The sequence below is a fragment of the Phyllobates terribilis genome, unplaced genomic scaffold, assembly GCF_046119375.1.
Source record: "Phyllobates terribilis strain yellow unplaced genomic scaffold, ASM4611937v1 Scaffold_7__3_contigs__length_470593459, whole genome shotgun sequence".
Lineage (NCBI taxonomy): Eukaryota > Metazoa > Chordata > Amphibia > Anura > Dendrobatidae > Phyllobates > Phyllobates terribilis.
In genome coordinates, this window is record NW_027362767.1 from 388,144,940 (window position 1) to 388,161,383 (window position 16,444).

The window sequence follows — 16,444 nt, forward strand, 5'->3', positions numbered from 1 at the left end:
CGGTTGGCAAGTTGGAACTGTGAGATTCACTACGTGTACCACTGGTATTTTGTGGAAAAGCACATGTAAGATTCTGCAACAGTCTCTGCTGATACTCCTGCATGCGTGCATCCCTTTCTATGGCAGGAATAATTTCTGCAAATTTACTTTTGTACCGGGGATCTAACAGTGTGGCAACCCAGTAGTCAGGATTATTTCTAATTCTCACAATTCGAGGGTCATGTTGCAGGTAGTGCAGCAAGAAGGCACTCATGTGTGTTGCGCATCCAGGAGCACCAAGTCCCTGTTGTGTTGGTGGCGAGGTAGCAATCATGCTTCCTTCCTCTGTCCTCTCCCCCCAACCTCGCACAACAGAAATGTGATCAAGGTCTCCCTCATCTGATGAGTCTTCCATCAGTTCGTCCTCCACTTCTTCCTGGGCTCCTGCACCTTCCTCACTAGTTTGGCTGCTACCATGCGCCCTGGTAAAATCATCTCCCCCACCCTCACATGCCTGCCGCCTTGGTGCTGCCGACCGTCTGGACCTTGCAGATGTTAGCCCTTCCGCATACAACTCCTCCTCCTCTACTTCCTCCACCTCCTCTTGTGCCACCACCTGACTCCGAATTCTGTTTAACATGTGCTCCAGCATGTAAATCACCGGAATAGTCATGCTGATAATGGCATCGTCAGCACTAAACATCTTCGTCGCCATTTCAAAACTGTGCAGAAGGGTGCATAGGTCCCTGATCTGAGACCACTCCTCCAGCGTGATTTGCCCCACCTCTGAATCTCGTTGGCCCAGGCTATACGTCAGAACGTATTGCACCAGGGCTTGTCGGTGCTGCCACAGTCGCTGCAACATGTGCAGAGTTGAATTCCACCGGGTAGGCACATCGCATTTTAGCCGGTGAAGTGGCAGGCCCAACGACTTCTGTAGAGATGTAAGTCGCTGAGCTGCGGGATGCGAACGGCGGAAGTGAGCACACAGCGACCGTGCCCTCTGCAGAAGGCCATCTAGTCTGGGATAGTGGGCTAAAAATTGCTGGACAACCAGGTTCAACACGTGAGCCATACAAGGCACGTGTGTGACATTGCCCCGGCGAAGGGCCGCACCCAGGTTTGCAGCATTGTCGCGCACTGCCTTCCCTGGTTTCAGGTCCAGTGGAGACAACCATTCATGAAATTGGTTCTCCAGAGCTCACCACAACTCCTCAGCTGTGTGACTCACATTTCCCAGACATTTCAAAGTAAAAACTGCCTGATGACGTTGAGCCCTACTGTCAGCATAGTAAGGAGGTGTGCAGGATCCCTTATGCGCAGTTAGAAAGCTTGTGGCATGACCAGACAGGCTTTGGGTGCAGGTGGAAGACCGAGAGGAGGTTGAGGAGGCAGAAGCAGTGGAGGAACTTTGACATAAAGAGGATTGACGCACAACTCGTGGGGACGGCAAGACTTGGACAGCAGCCCCTTGTCCTGCTGTCACCATAGTTACCCAGTGCCCAGTCAGCGACATGTAACGCCCCTGTCCATGCCTACTCGTCCAAGTGTCTGTGGTGAAATGCACCCTGTCACACACAGAGTTTCTCAAAGAAGCGGTGATGTTGTGTGCGACATGCTGGTGGAGCGCAGGCACACCTTTCTTTGAGAAGTAGTGCCGACTGGGCATCTGGTACTGGGGCACTGCGACGGACATAAGGTCTCGAAAATCCTCTGTGTCCACCAGGCGGAAAGGCAGCATTTCTGTAGCCAAGAGCTTGCAGATGGTGAAATTCAACCTCTTAGCTTTCTCATGGCTAGGAGGAAATGGTCTTTTACTTGTCCACATCTGAGGGACCGAGGGCTGGCTATTGTGCTTAGACGGGGTTGATAAGGGTGTCCCCGGCAAACTGCGGGTCTGTGAGGAAGGTGCAGGCGGACATGTTAGGTTGCCTTGATCCAAAGGTGGTGCTATCGATGTCGGACAGCGCTCAACACCAGCTGGTGTTACCACCTCCAAAGAAAATGATGACCTGCCAATCACGCTGGCTGTTGCAGGTAAAGAGGTGGCAGGCCTGAGCCCCAAAACAGGTGTGACTGCTGTCCCCCCAGTCACAGAGGATGAAGAGGCCGCGGATGCACAAGATATGGCAGACGGTGGTTGGCCCGGCCGGCTAGGCCGCATTGTAGCACACTGAGCTTCCCACTGCAACTTATGCTTCATGTCCATGTGCCGGTTCATGCATGAAGTACTCAAACTATGTATTTTTTGGCCTCTACTTAGCTTTTGCTGACAAATGTTACAGATAACACGAGTTGGGTCATCTTTATCGATCTGAAAAAATGCCCAGGCTATGCAAGGCTTAGCACCCATGCGACCTGAAGAGCCACCACGACTTGTGGTGAGAGGCAGAGCTGTGTTTGAGGATGCAGTTGTTGACGTGCTTCCAGTACTACGTCTCTGTCCAGGAAGGCGCAACCTGACCTCGTCGTCACTAGCATCTTCCTCCACCTCCTCTGCTGACCTCATCTCTTGGCTGACTGTGGGTTGACAGTAAGTGGGATCTCCAACCTCATCGTCATCACCCTGTGCGTTATCACACCCGTCGTCCTCAGAGCCAACCTGTTCCTGCCCTGACAAAAAACTAAAGTTGTCGCTCCAATCAGGTATTTGAGTCTTATCATCGTCTTCCTCATTGTCTCCACCAACAGGAGTTACAGTTTGGGAATGAGGGTCTACATTATGGTCAGAACCTTCTGCGTCTGGTCCTGGATCCGACTCATAAAGATTCTGGGCATCAGTGCAGATCATTTCCTCATCTGGATTCACAGAAGCGCTGGAGTCGACCTCTGATTCCCAGGCTATAGTATGAGTAAACAGCTCTGCAGACTCAACCATCTGTTCTACCTCATACTGAGACGGGCAGCTGGAGATTTGGGAGCTGTGAGGAAGCAAGTGCGATTGGGGTGACACCTTTGAGGACTGGAGTATTTGTGATGTTGAAGTTGATGTGGAGGAGAGCCCACTTAAAGGAGCACTTGATATCCGTTGAAGCACCTGCTGTTTTTGTGCCTCATCTGGAATTTGTAGCGATTGGCGTGGCCGTAAGAAAGGGATCTTATCACATTGTCCGCTAAAAGAAGTAGACATTTTAGTTTGGCTGGAAGATGGTCTTTCTTCTGCAGATGTTACTGTTGCTTTAACACCTACCCCACGGACACAACCTTTTTTCCCCTTCCCAACACGCCTATTCCCCTTTCCACCAGCAGCAGGCCTTTTTCCACTCATTTTGGTGGTTAACTAATTCACAACTCTGGAGTTGTTTGCACAAAAAAACAATGGATGGGAACCGAGCAGAGCTGAGTGGCCAAACTGTGGTATTAGGCCAAAACTATTGGCTGGGTTAGATGCAGAAAAAAATTATATTCAATTTGCAACCTGATGGAGGTCAGTATAGATGGACTAATAGAACAAGTCCCACACACAGCTAGAAGCCCAAATATTTTTTCAGAGGTAGATGCAGAAATTTTTTTTATTCAGTTTGCAACCTGATGGAGGTCTGTATAGATGGATTAATAGAACAAGTCCCACACACAGCTACAAGCCCAATATTTTTTCAGAGGTAGATGCAGAAAAAAAATATATTCAGTTTGCAACCTGATGGAGGTCAGTATAGATGGACTAATAGAGAAAGTCCCACACACTGCTAGAAGGCCAAATATTTTTTCAAAGCTAGATGCAGACAAAAAATTATTTTGAATTTGCAACCTGATGGAGGTCAGTATAGGTGGACTAATAGAACAAGTCCCACACACTGCTAGAAGGCCAAATATTTTTTCAGAGCTAGATGCATAAAAAAATTATATTCAGTTTGCAACCTGATGGAGGTCTGTATAGATGGATTAATAGAACAAGTCCCACACACAGCTAGAAGCCCAAATATTTTTTCAGAGGTAGATGTAGATAAAAATTATTTTTAATTTGCAACCTGATGGAGGTCAGTATAGATGGACTAATAGAGAAAGTCCCACACACTGCTAGAAGGCCAAATATTTTTTCAGAGCTAGATGCAGATAAAAATTATTTTTAATTTGCAACCTGATGGAGGTCAGTATAGATGGACTAATAGGGAAAGTCCCACACACTGCTAGAAGGCCAAATATTTTTTCAGAGCTAGATGCAGATAAAAATTATTTTTAATTTGCAACCTGATGGAGGTCAGTATAGATGGACTAATAGAGAAAGTCCCACACACTGCTAGAAGGCCAAATATTTTTTCAGAGCTAGATGCAGATAAAAATTATATTCAATTTGCAACCTGATGGAGGTCAGTATAGATGGACTAATAGAACAAGTCCCACATACAGCTAGAAGCCCAAATATTTTTTCAGAGGTACTGTAGATGCAGATAAAAATTATTTTTAATTTGCAACCTGATGGAGGTCAGTATAGATGGACTAATACAAGTCCCACACACAGCTAGAAGCCCAATATTTTTTCAGAGGTAGATGCAGAAAAAAATATATTCAGTTTGCAACCTGATGGAGGTCAGTATAGATGGAGTAATAGAACAAGTCCCACACACAGCTAGAAGCCCAAATATTTTTTCAGAGGTAGATGCAGATAAAAATTATTTTTAATTTGCAACCTGATGGAGGTCAGTATAGATGGACTAATAGAGAAAGTCCCACACACTGCTAGAAGGCCAAATATTTTTTCAGAGCTAGATGCAGATAAAAATTATATTCAATTTGCAACCTGATGGAGGTCAGTATAGATGGACTAATAGAGAAAGTCCCACACACTGCTAGAAGGCCAAATATTTTTTCAGAGCTAGATGCAGATAAAAATTATATTCAATTTGCAACCTCATGGAGGTCAGTATAGATGGACTAATAGAACAAGTCCCACACACAGCTAGAAGCCCAAATATTTTTTCAGAGGTACTGTAGATGCAGATAAAAATTATTTTTAATTTGCAACCTGATGGAGGTCAGTATAGATGGACTAATAGAGAAAGTCCCACACACTGCTAGAAGGCCAAATATTTTTTCAGAGGTAGATGCAGAAAAAAATTATATTCAGTTTGCAACCTGATGGAGGTCAGTATAGATGGACTAATAGAGAAAGTCCCACACACTGCTAGAAGGCCACATATTTTTTCAGAGGTAGATGCAGAAAAAAATATATTCAGTTTGCAACCTGATGGAGGTCTGTATAGATGGATTAATAGAACAAGTCCCACACACAGCTAGAAGCCCAATATTTTTTCAGAGGTAGATGCAGAAAAAAATATATTCAGTTTGCAACCTGATGGAGGTCAGTATAGATGGACTAATACAACAAGTCCCACACACAGCTAGAAGCCCAATATTTTTTCAGAGGTAGATGCAGAAAAAAATATATTCAGTTTGCAACCTGATGAAGGTCTGTATAGATGGATTAATAGAACAAGTCCCACACACAGCTAGAAGCCCAATGTTTTTTCAGAGATAGATGCAGAAAAAAATATATTCAGTTTGCAACCTGATGGAGGTCAGTATAGATGGACTAATACAACAAGTCCCACACACAGCTAGAATCCCAATATTTTTTCAGAGGTAGATGCAGAAAAAAATATATTCAGTTTGCAACCTGATGGAGGTCTGTATAGATGGATTAATAGAACAAGTCCCACACACAGCTAGAAGCCCAATATTTTTTCAGAGGTAGATGCAGAAAAAAATGATATTCAATTTGCAACCTGATGGAGGTCAGTATAGATGGACTAATAGAATGATGCTATGCCCAAAAGATTTTACTTCACTAGGTGCAGTAAAAAAATTGGTATCCTATACACAGGTGGTATATCTTGCAACACAGATAGGCTACTCCACTGACTAACACACTCTGCAATAGGCCAAAAAGGATTAGCTTTGCTAGATTCAGCCAAATGCTGTGAAAAAAACTTGCACAGCACTGGCACAGAACTGCCTGGCAAAAACTGATAGGAACTGATGTAACCTAGTCCTGAAAAGGACTCCAATTACAATTAGTCTTTACTCCCACAATCTATCTATTTAAGAGCACAGACCTGCCTAATAAAAGTCGTAGGAAATGCTGTAACCTAGTCCTTAAAAGGACTGCAATCACAACTATTCCCTACTCCCAAGCTATCTGTAGATTTGTGCGAAAATTGGCTTGAAATTAACAAGGTATAGCGCACACAGCAACAGCGGTGCCGTCTAACACGCAGCTGCAGCAGTGAGAAAATGGTGGCGACGGGGAAAATGGCTTGGTCTTATAGGGCAAGGACATGTGACATACACTGCCAATGACACATGCCCTTGCTTGTGTGAAAAAAAGCACTTCGCTCCGTGTGTGCGCTGCTGATAGGCTGACAGATTGCACCTCCCCACTGTAAATGCGGGAAAGAGAGAAAAAAAATGGAGATCTTCATTGTTCCTGCAGAGATCCATCCCCTGCCCCTCCCCCCACCCCGCTGTACACTCAAACTGCGTATTAACATTAATTTTCATCATTACTGAGAAAAAATCCAGTTATGATTTTGGTGCACGAACAGTTATCGAACATAACCTCGAACAGCCGAATTTTTCTCAAATTGTTCGTGTTCGCCGAACGGCTCGAACACCGCCCAAAACAGCTCGAATTTGAGATTGGCGAACAGTTCGAGTAGAACAACGCTCATCTCTAGTGCTGAACACTCGACGGTCCCATGGTTGGCAAGTTGGAACTGTGAGATTCACTACGTGCACCACTGGTGTTTTGTGGAAAAGCACATGTAAGATTCTGCAACAGTCTCTGCTGATACTCCTGCATCCCTTTCTATGGCAGGAATAATTTCTGCAAATTTACTTTTGTACCGGGGATCTAACAGTGTGGCAACCCAGTAGTCAGGATTATTTCTAATTCTCACAATTCGAGGGTCATGTTGCAGGTAGTGCAGCAAGAAGGCACTCATGTGTCTTGCGCATCCAGGAGCACCAAGTCCCTGTTGTGTTGGTGGCGAGTTAACAATCATGCTTCCTTCCTCTGTCCTCTCCCCTCAACCTCGCATAACAGAAATGTGATCAAGGTCTCCCTCATCTGATGAGTCTTCCATCAGTTCGTCCTCCACTTCTTCCTGGGCTCCTGCACTTTCCTCAATAGTTTGGCTGCTACCATGCGCCCTGGTAAAACCATCTCCCCCACCCTCACATGCCTGCCGCCTTGGTGCTGCCCACCGTCTGGACATTGCAGATGTTAGCCCTTCCGCACACAACTCCTCCTCCTCTACTTCCTCCACCTCCTCTTGTGCCATCACCTGACTCCGAATTCTGTTTAACATGTGCTCCAGCATGTAAATCACCGGAATAGTCATGCTGATAATGGCATCGTCAGCACTAAACATCTTCGTCGCCATTTCAAAACTGTGCAGAAGGGTGCATAGGTCCCTGATCTGAGACCACTCCTCCAGTGTGATTTGCCCCACCTCTGGATCTCGTTGGCCCAGGCTATACGTTAGAAAGTATTGCACCAGGGCTTGTCGGTGCTGCCACAGTCGCTGCAACATGTGCAGAGTTGAATTCCACCGGGTAGGCACATCGCATTTTAGCCGGTGAAGTGGCAGGCCCAACGACTTCTGTAGAGATGTAAATCGCTGAGCTGCGGGATGCGAATGGCGGAAGTGAGCACACAGCGACCATGCCCTCTGCAGAAGGCCATCTAGTCCGGGATAGTGGGTTAAAAATTGCTGGACAACCAGGTTCAACACGTGAGCCATACAAGGCACGTGTGTGACATTGCCCCGGCGAAGGGCCGCATCCAGGTTTGCAGCATTGTCGCGCACTGCCTTCCCTGGTTTCAGGTCCAGTGGAGACAACCATTCATGAAATTGGTTCTCCAGAGCTCACCACAACTCCTCAGCTGTGTGACTCACATTTCCCAGACATTTCAAAGTAAAAACTGCCTGATGACGTTGAGCCCTACTGTCAGCATAGTAAGGAGGTGTGCAGGATCCCTTATGCGCAGTTAGAAAGCTTGTGGCATGACCAGACAGGCTTTGGGTGCAGGTGGAGGACTGAGAGGACGTTGAGGAGGCAGAAGCAGTGGAGGAACTTTGAGATAAAGAGGATTGACGCACAACTCGTGGGGACGGCAAGACTTGGACAGCAGCCCCTTGTCCTGCTGTCACCATAGTTACTCAGTGCCCAGTCAGCGACATGTAACGCCCCTGTCCATGTCTACTCGTCCAAGTGTCTGTGGTGAAATGCACCCTGTCACACACAGAGTTTCTCAAAGAAGCGGTGATGTTGTGTGCGACATGCCGGTGGAGCGCAGGCACACCTTTCTTTGAGAAGTAGTGCCGACTGGGCATCTGGTACTGGGGCACTGCGACGGACATAAGGTCTTAAAAAATCCTCTGTGTCCACCAGGCGGAAAGGCAGCATTTCTGTAGCCAAGAGCTTGCAGATGGTGAAATTCAACCTCTTAGCTTTCTCATGGCTAGGAGGAAATGATCTTTTACTTGTCCACATCTGAGGGACCGAGGGCTGGCTGTTGTGCTTAGAAGGGGTTGATAAGGGTGTCCCCGGCAAACTGCCGGTCTGTGAGGAAGATGCAGGCGGACATGTTAGGTTGCCTTGATCCAAAGGTGGTGCTATCGATGTCGGACAGCGCTCAACACCAGCTGGTGTTACCACCTCCAAAGAAAATGATGACCTGCCAATCACGCTGGCTGTTGCGGGTAAAGAGGTGGCAGGTCTGCGTCCCAAAACAGGTGTGACTGTTGTCCCCCCAGTCACAGAGGATGAAGAGGCCGCGGATGCACAAGATGTGGCAGACGGTGGTGGGCCCGGCCGGCTAGGCCGCATTGTAGCACAGTGAGCTTCCCACTGCAACTTATGCTTCATGTCCATGTGCCAGTACATGCATGAAGTACTCAAACTATGTATTTTTTGGCCTCTACTTAGCTTTTGCTGACAAATGTTACAGATAACACGAGTTGGGTCATCTTTATCGATCTGAAAAATGCCCAGGCTATGCAAGGCTTAGCACCCATGCGACCTGAAGAGCCACCACGACTTGTGGTGAGAGGCAGAGTTGTGTTTGAGGATGCAGTTGTTGACGTGCTTCCAGTACTACGTCTCTGTCCAGGAAGGTGCAACCTGACCTCGTCGTCACTAGCATTCTCCTCCACCTCCTCTGCTGACCTCATCTCTTGGCTGACTGTGGGTTGACAGTATGTGGGATCTCCAACCTCATCATCATCACCCTGTGTGTTATCACACCTGTCGTCCTCAGAGCCAACCTGTTCCTGCCCTGACAAAAAACTAAAGTTGTCGCTCCAGTCAGGTATTTGAGTCTCATCATCGTCTTCCTCATTGTCTCCACCAACAGGAGTTACAGTTTGGGAATGAGGGTCTACATTATGGTCAGAACCTTCTGCGTCTGGTCGTGGATCCGACTCATAAAGATTCTGGGCATCAGTGCAGATCATTTCCTCGTCTGGATTCACAGAAGCGCTGGAGCCGAGCTCTGATTCCCAGGCTGTAGTATGAGTAAACAGCTCTGCAGACTCAACCATCTGTTCTACCTCATACTCAGACGGGCAGCTGGAGATTTGGGAGCTGTGAGGAAGCAAGTGCGATTGGGGTGACACCTCTGAGGACTGGAGTATTTGTGATGTTGAAGTTGATGTGGAGGAGAGCCCACTTAAAGGAGCACTTGATATCCGTTGAATCACCTGCTGTTTTTGTGCCTCATCTGGAATTTGTAGCGATTGGCGTGGCCGTAAGAAAGGGATCTTATCACATTGTCCGCTAAAAGAAGTAGACATTTTAGTTTGGCTGGAAGATGGTCTTTCTTCTGCAGATGTTACTGTTGCTTTAACACCTACCCCACGGACACAACCTTTTTTCCCCTTCCCAACACGCCTATTCCCCTTTCCACCAGCAGCAGGCCTTTTTCCACTCATTTTGGTGGTTAACTAATTCACAACTCTGGAGTTGTTTGCAAAAAAAAACAATGGATGGGAACCGAGCAGAGCTGAGTGGCCAAACTGTGGTATTAGGCCAAAACTATTGGCTGGGTTAGATGCAGAAAAAAATTATATTCAATTTGCAACCTGATGGAGGTCAGTATAGATGGACTAATAGACCAAATCCCACACACTGCTAGAAGCCCAAATATTTTTTCAGAGCTAGATGCAGAAAAAAATTATATTCAATTTGCAACCTGATGGAGGTCAGTATAGATGGACTAATAGAACAAGTCCCACACACTGCTAGAAGCCCAAATATTTTTTCAGAGCTAGATGCAGAAAAAAAATATTTTTAATTTGCAACCTGATGGAGGTCAGTATAGATGGACTAATAGACCAAGTCCCACACACTGCTAGAAGCCCAAATATTTTTTCAGAGCTAGATGCAGAAAAAAATTATATTCAACTTGCAACCTGATGGAGGTCAGTATAGATGGACTAATAGAACAAGTCCCACACACTGCTAGAAGCCCAAATATTTTTTCAGAGCTAGATGCAGAAAAAAAATATTTTTAATTTGCAACCTGATGGAGGTCAGTATAGATGGACTAATAGACCAAGTCCCACACACTGCTAGAAGCCCAAATATTTTTTCAGAGCTAGATGCAGAAAAAAATTATATTCAATTTGCAACCTGATGGAGGTCAGTATAGATGGACTATTAGAACAAGTCCCACACACTGCTAGAAGCCCAAACATTTTCTCAGAGCTAGATGCAGAAAAAAATTATATTCAATTTGCAACCTGATGGAGGTCAGTATAGATGGACTAATAGAACAAGTCCCACACACTGCTAGAAGCCCAAATATTTTTTCAGAGCTAGATGCAGAAAAAAATTATATTCAATTTGCAACCTGATGGAGGTCAGTATAGATGGACTAATAGACCAAGTCCCACACACTGCTAGAATCCCAAATATTTTTTCAGAGCTAGATACAGATAAAAATTATTTTTAATTTGCAACCTGATGGAGGTCAGTATAGATGGACTAATAGAACAAGTACCACACACTGCTAGAAGGCCAAATATTTTTTCAGAGCTAGATGCAGAGAAAAAATATTTTTAATTTGCAACCTGATGGAGGTCAGTATAGATGGACTAATAGAACAAGTCCCACACACTGCTAGAAGCCCAAATATTTTTTCAGAGCTAGATGCAGAAAAAAATTATATTCAATTTGCAACCTGATGGAGGTCAGTATAGATTGACTAACAGACCAAGTCCCACACACTGCTAGAAGCCCAAATATTTTTTCAGAGCTAGATGCAGAAAAAAAATATTTTTAATTTGCAACCTGGTGGAGGTCAGTATAGATGGACTAATAGAACAAGTCCCACACACTGCTAGAAGCCCAAATATTTTTTCAGAGCTAGATGCAGAAAAAAAATATTTTTAATTTGCAACCTGATGGAGGTCAGTATAGATTGACTAACAGACCAAGTCCCACACACTGCTAGAAGCCCAAATATTTTTTCAGAGCTAGATGCAGAAAAAAATTATATTCATTTTGCAACCTGATGGAGGTCAGTATAGATGGACTAATAGAATGATGCTATGCCCAAAAGGTTTTACTTCACTAGGTGCAGTAAAAAATTGGCATTCTATACACAGGTGGTGTAGCTTGCAACACAGATAGGCTACTCCACTGATTAACACACTCTGCAATAGGCCAAAAAGGATTAGCTTTGCTAGATTTAGCCAAATGCTGTGAAAAAAACTTGCACAGCACTGGCACAGACCTGCCTGGCAAAAACTGATAGGAACTGATGTAACTTAGTCCTGAAAAGGACTGCAATTACAATTATTCTTTACTCCCAACCTTTCTATTTAAGAGCACAGACCTGCCTGATAAAAGTCGTAGGAAATGCTGTAACCTAGTCCTTAAAAGGACTGCAATCACAACTATTCCCTACTCCCAAGCTATCTGTAGATTTGTGCGAAAATTGGCTTGAAATTAACAAGGTATAGCGCACACAGCAACAGCGGTGCCTTCTAACACGCAGCTGCAGCAGTGAGAAAATGGTGGCGACGGGGAAAATGGCTGGGTCTTATAGGGCAAGGACATGTGACATACACTGCCAATGACACATGCCCTTGCTTGTGTAAAAAAAACACTTCGCTCCGTGTGTGCGCTGCTGATAGGCTGACAGATTGCACCTCCCCACTGTAAATGCGGGAAAGAGAAAAAGAAATGGAGATCTTCATTATTCCTGCAGAGATCCATCCCCTGCCCCTCCTCCCGCCCCGCTGTACACTCAAACTGCGTATTAACATTAATTTTCATCATTACTGAGAAAAAATCCAGTTATGATTTTGGTGCACGAACAGTTATCGAACATAACCTCGAACAGCCAAATTTTTTTCAAATCGTTCGTGTTCGCCGAACGGCTCGAACACCGCCCAAAACAGCTCGAATTTGAGATTGGCGAACAGTTCGAGTCGAACAACGCTCATCTCTAGTCTCCATGCTCCTCTGGAATTCTGCTGGAGCTGGACTATGCCGAAACGGTATGCAGATCCACTCATATAATCCCCACGGTGTGATGAATGCTGTCAAGGGTCTACTGGACTCTTCGACAATTCCTTGGTGGTATGCCTTACCCTGATTGAGGACAGAGAACCAGTTCCTTCCGGATTGGCTAACCAGCATATCTTGGATCTTTGGTATCGGGTGTCGATCAGGAACTGACTTTCGGTTTAATTCCTGGTAATCACAATAGAGTCTCAACGTACCATCCTACTTCCTAACACAGATAATGGGAGAGGAATAAGATGACTTCGACTTTTGGACCCAACCTCTGTTGATGAGATCTTGTAAATATTCTTTCACTTCACAATGTAATGGTTTTGGCATAGACATGAATCTTCTGGTTACTGGGGTCGTGTCTTTCAAACTGATTTTCAAATGCAACGACAGGATACAGCCTATATTAGAGTCATCTTTGAAGAACGCACACTCTTCTCTCAGCATCTGTTTTGCTACCGCTAGGTCTTCAGCACACAAGTGTTCTAGGGGTAATGGGGGATCCCAGGACCCCGAGGTGGGTTGCATAATTTCCTCCCCTGAGCAACTCCTGTTCCTTGGTGGGGAGACTGAATTCACTTTAGACCCCTGGGCTGGTCTAACACTGGCTGGATATACCATTTTAACGTTTTCGATGTGACCTAACACAGTCTTTGGATCCAGTCTAATTTTGTGTTTCATAGTATTCATCACCGGTACTGTCACTAGAGCAAACCCACCAGTAGGAATTGTAAGCACAGGCTCACCTTGAACTAGGCCTTTCGGAAGTTCTGAGGAGTCATTTGTCACGAACAGTCTTTTCTAGACTTTTCTTCCCGGTTCTACTCGGACTCCACACCTCACCCCCACAATTTGGTTTGCAGGGATGATGGTTAGGCGCAAGCCTAACTTTACTTCTATTAGGTCCATTGTATTCTGTGCTTTCTTTACTCTATGAATCACGTTTTCCGCCACGGCGTTGGGTATGGCAAGCAATGTGGCAATTGCATCCACCACCAGCGCCCCTGTCTTGTGTTTCGTAATGACTTCACTGATTACATTATAACCTCTGCCACGTTCTGATCATTGGTCACGAGAAAAGATACCAAAAGCTCGATGGTGTTGCTGTTCTTCGTGGCCCTGAGTTGGAAAGTCACTTCCACCCAGTCTATGAAAGAGATTTCGGTCTGGTTGATGGCTTTGCTGTGGAGTTCCACTGGTCCCAAGAGTTCTTTTAGTGACCGAAGGCAAGTGTTTGGCAGGTAGTGCCTTCTCTATTCTTCATTTAAAAGGCTCGCTTGGGCTCCTGTGTCCCACTAGGAGTCCATCTAGATGGCACTGTATAAAGCTCCTCTCACCAATTAGGCTGATGAGGCTATCTTTACTGACCGAGGAATCCTCCTCCCAGGAGTACATCATTTGACCTCCGCACTGGGCATTAAGTAATTCATGCCCCTGTCTTACTTGCAGCTGTTGTAGACAAGAACACACTTGGGGAAAGTACTGATGCAGCTGTTTTACCTCATGCGCCGTTCTGGGGTTTGGTGAGATTTCGATTTGCTTTTGGGGCCTCCTCCGTGTCGCGGTTACCAGTCGCCCCACACTGGTAACCTCCTGTCTATTAATCCAAATGTCCGTGACCATTGGCATTCCTTGGCGTAATATCCTTCCCCACCACATCATAGACAGTGGACATACACCATACTCTGATTTGATGAATGGCACGCTTCACAAGTCGGGTATCTTCTGTTTTGGAACCCACTCCTGGGTCTGAGGGATACCGGTTCTGGCCTGGAATGAATCAACTTTTTCACCTCAATCAACTCGGCTCGCAGTTCTCCTATTACTTCCTCCCAGTCAGCGCTGGCGGTCCTCTCTTTTGTTGGTGATTTAAGGTTCCCTCTCAGAGGTGGTGCTGGAGGGTCTCTGTGATGATATTCGGACAAGCCACTGGTGGTCTCCGACTTCAGCTGACTCATTTTGGTGATTTTAGGAGCAGAGCCTTTCTTTAACTTCTGTTCGCTCTCTGACTCCAAACTAGCAGCCTCATTTATTTTTTCAATTAGGACTTCGTCCAAAATGCCAGGATTTTCTAGGTACTGTTTCAGCTGCAACTTGATATCTTTGCTGATTAATACCGTTCCTAATGATCTCAAGAACTTCTTCTGGACTAGTCCAGCATCAAACTTCTCCTCCCCCTCTACATCTCTGGATGTCTATCCTTTAGTTCAATTGCTCTGAACAAGAAACTTTGGGGTGATTCATTATTTTCCTGTGAGAGGCTAATGAGTCGGTGGAACAATTCTGAAGTACTCTCTTCTTTATAGTGCCCTTTTAAAATCATCTTCAGCTGTTGCAAGGTGAATTGACTTCATTTCTAGCATACTATGGAGGTTCAGTCCTGGGCTTATCGCTTTCACCACTTCCTCAACGATCTCATCTGGCTGATAGCCTTTCTGTAAGCCTGCATCGATCTGGTACAATAAGTTCCTATAAGACAGTCTCTCTTTCTGTTCACACTCTCCAATCTGTCCTAGGATCTTGAATTCTTTCCTTATGATGATTTGTGGTGTTAGAGAGGACTGTCTTCCTGATTTATCTAACCCGAGCAGGTTAAAGGTCCTGTGTGAGTCTATCATCCGTTCAGAGGTTTTGTTTGATTCCTGAAGGGCTGTTAGGGCTTTGAATTGTTCTTTCAATTCCTGTAGTTCTGTCTGCGGACGAAGATTCCCGCTTTTGGTAATTGGTGCCGCCCCTCCATCCTCCAACTTCAACCTTGTTAGAAACTGTGTTAGTTCCTGGAGGAATGTCTCCATGACGTCTTCAGCTTCTTTCTCCCCCAGCTCATCCATTTTTGCATTAATGGCAGCTAACAGTTGCCTGCAGTTGTGTGCTTTGGAAATCTGTTCTACTGACCTCTTTATATGTTCTGCTACTGTTCTCAATTCTTCACAGGTTAACTGAAAAAGCAGCTCAGTGAGTTTTTCTTTAGGGCTGGTCCCCTTTAACTGGTGTAGCAAAGTTGAGTTGAGGTGCTGTGCTGCTGTGTTTTTCCAGACACTTTTCCTCTTCTCACTCTACACACTAATTCCCGCTGAGGATTCCCTGCACGGGCCACCAATGTTACACGCATGCCACTTAAGTTCAGATAGGGGCGAGACCATTTACATGAATTCATTGGAATCCTGGGGGAACCGTTACTCAGGGCGACCATAGGCTGCAGCTTCTCTCAGGCACACGATAGATTCAGTTGCTCACCAGACACATCTGACAAGTCTTCATAAACGGTAGAACAGTAACATTAAATGAGGCATGGCCAGTGCAATGCAAATGTCTCTTTGAGCAACAGGCTCCAGTAATAACAGTAGTCTCCTTTGCAACACAGCAGTACACAGTCTATTATCTGGTAGCACAGTACAGCACAGTTTTAATGCCTACACAGCCACAGGCTTTTCCTTCACAAGGACTCAATAGTACACAGCATTCTTTATCCTGCATGGAGATGGAGGGGGAAGGGTGTGATGAGGAAGATGGTCTCTATGACAGGCTTCATTCCAGTCCTTATCTTCCTGTCTGATAATACTCCACACAGTTAGCTCAGGGAGTCTAACTGACCTTTGTTTAGCTTCCCTCCTGACCTGAATTCTGTTCCCTTGCCTTCTGTGAGATATAGATCATAAGCCACCTTTCTCTCCAGCTCCAGCCAGACAGTAAACAACTGTCATGCCAGGTGCAAGTGCAACACAGAGGGAAAAGGGAGAGGGAGCCCAGACACTAGGGAAAGGTGGAAGTGGAGACCTCCTAGTCTGGTCTAGCGACTCCCTATCTCAACTAACGTCCCTATATAGTCTCTTCAGCTATCGCCGATCGCGTGCCTCGCCCTACGTTCCCTGGTGTATGGCTACGGCTAGGGATGGAAGGAGATGAGCACTAGTCAACATCCACTAAAACTCTAAAGAAA